The 2695-nt window shown below is 31.0% G+C and overlaps 1 non-coding gene across 1 annotated transcript; it reads left to right on the top strand.

Annotated features, from left to right (window-relative positions):
* Positions 1-458: 458 nt before the first annotated feature.
* Positions 459-566, top strand: LOC148575003 (small nucleolar RNA R71). Its single transcript, XR_015905868.1, has one exon. It is a non-coding gene; the product is annotated as a small nucleolar RNA R71 (small nucleolar RNA).
* The last annotated feature ends 2129 nt before the right edge of the window (positions 567-2695 follow it).

Here is a 2695-nt window from a genome sequence, read left to right as displayed (position 1 = left end):
TGTTGATCCTTCCATGAGAGATTTGGGTGATTTCTCCATGAGGGATTATAGGTGTTTCCATAGGGTTCACCCATGTAATTCACCTCTGCTATTGCAGGGTTCTCAGGATCATAAGCTTCTTCCTCAGAAGATGCCTCTTGAGTACTGTTGGATGCAGCTTGCATTCCATTCAAACTCTGAGAAATCATATTGACTTGCTGAGTCAATATTTTATTTTGAGCCAATATGGCATTCAGAGTATCAATTTCAAGAACTCCCTTCTTCTGAGGCGTCCCATTACTCACAGGATTCCTCTCAGAAGTGTACATGAGCTGGTTATTAGCAACCATGTCAATGAGTTCTTGAGCTTCTGCAGGCGTTTTCTTTAGGTGAATGGATCCACCTGCAGAAGTATCCAATGACATCTTAGCTAATTCAGACAGACCATCATAGAATATATCTAGGATGGTCCATTCTGAAAGCATGTCAAAAGGACACTTTTTGGTCAGTTGCTTGTACCTCTCCCAAGCTTCATAGAGGGATTCTCCTTCTTTCTGTCTGAAGGTTTGAACATCCACTCTAAGCTTACTAAGCTTTTGAGGAGGGAAGAACTTGGCTAAGAAAGCCGTGACCAGCTTATCCCAAGAGTTCAGGCTATCTTTGGGTTGAGAGTCTAACCATACTCTAGCTCTGTCTCTTACAGCAAACGGGAAAAGCATAAGCCTGTAGACCTCAGGATCAACCACATTGGTCTTAACAGTATCACAGATCTACAAGAATTCAGTTAAGAACTAAAAAGGATCTTCAGATGGAAGTCCATGAAACTTGTAGTTCTGCTGCATCAGAGAAACTAATTGAGGTTTCAGCTCAAAGTTGTTTGCTCCAATGGCAGGGATGGAGATGCTTCTTCCATGTAAATTGGAATTAGGTGCAGTGAAGTCACCAAGCATCCTCCTTGCATTATTATTATTTTCGGCTGTCATCTCCTCTTCCTGTTCAAAAATTCCTGTAAGGTTGTCTCTGGATTGTTGTATTTTAGCTTCTCTTAGTTTCCTTTTCAGAGTCCTTTCAGGTTCAGGATCTGCTTCAACAAGAATGTTCTTGTCCTTGCTCCTGCTCATATGACAAAGAAGGGAATAACAAAGAAAATATGGAATCCTCTATGTCACAGTATAGAGATTCCTTATTGTTAGTAGAAGAAGAAAGGGAATAAGGGTGAAGAAGAATGGATAATCTAAACACAAGGGTGAGGATAGGAGCAGAGATATGAGATGAAGAGAAGTGTTAGTAGATGAATAAATAAATAGAAGGAGAGGAGAGAGAGGAAATTTTGAAAATTAATTAAAATAAAAATTAAAACTTAAAGTTAAATTTCAAAAATTAAAGTCTGAAATTAAATTTAAAATTAAACAATTAGTTAATTAAAAAGGAATTTTGAAAAAGGAGAGAGGGAATTTTCGAAAATAAGAGAGAGAGGATTAGTTAGGTGATTTTGAAAAAGATATGATTGAAACAAAAAGATAAGATTGATTGAAAAAGTTTTGAAATTTGTTTTTGAAAAGATAAGAGGTTAGAAAAGATTTTGAAAAAGATGTGATTGAAATTTAATTTGAAAAAGATTTGAAAAAGAAATTTAAAAAGATTTGATTTTGAAAATGAATTTGAAATTAGCAATAAAAAAGATATGATTGAAAAATTAAAAAGATATGATTTTGAAAATTAAAGTTGATTACTTGACTAACAAGAAACTAAAAAGATATGATTTTAAAATTTAAAGATTGAACCTTTCTTACTAGACAAGTAACAAACTTAACAATTTTGAATCAATCACATTAATTGTTAGTATTACTTTCGAAAATATGAAATAGAAATAAGAAAAAGATTTTTGAAAATCATTTTGGAATTTTCGAAAATTATGAAAGGAAAAATGCAAAAGATTTCATTTTTGAAGAATATTTGAAAAAGATAGAGTTTTTTTTTTAAATGAAAATTTGATTTGACTCATAAGAAACAACTAAATTTTAAAAAGTTTTGAAAAAGTCAACTCAAATTTTTGAAATTTATGAGTGAAAAAGGGAAAGATATTTTTTTTTTTGAATTTTTAATGATGAAAGAGAAAAACATAAAACGTCATTTTTGTGTTTTTCTCTTTTCTTTTTGGATCAAAACAAAAAATGCATGCAAGAATACTATGAATATCAAGATGAACACCAAGAACACTTTGAAGATCAAGATGAACATCAAGACTTATTTTTGAAAATTTTTAAGAAAAGAAAAATATGCAAGACACCAAACTTAAAAATTTTTATTCTTTAGACATTAATAATTCAAGAATGCATATGAAAAACAAGAAAAGACACAAAACAAGAAAATATGAAGATCAAACAAGAAGACTTACCAAGAACAACTTGAAGATCATGAAGAACACTATGAATGCATCAATTTTCGAAAAAAAAAATTTTTAAAAATAAAAATATGTAATTGACACCAAACTTAAAAATTGACTCAAGACTCAAACAAACAACATAAAATATTTTTTATTTTTATGATTTTATTAATTTTTTTTTATTTTTGTATATTTTTATTTTTCAAAAACATATAGGGAAAAGGAAGCAATGAATTCAAAGTCCTCAATCAAGAATCCAGGAATCATACCAGGTTAGTCTAAAGCTTGATGGCCAGCCAAACTTCAGCATACCAATTTGAAACTTTAGAA

This window comes from Arachis ipaensis, chromosome B2 (genome assembly GCF_059453495.1).
Source record: "Arachis ipaensis isolate K30076 ecotype BB chromosome B2, ASM5945349v1, whole genome shotgun sequence".
In the NCBI taxonomy this organism is placed as follows: Eukaryota; Viridiplantae; Streptophyta; class Magnoliopsida; order Fabales; family Fabaceae; genus Arachis; species Arachis ipaensis.
Note: the sequence above shows the minus strand (reverse complement) of the source record. Positions and strands in the feature narration are given on the sequence as shown.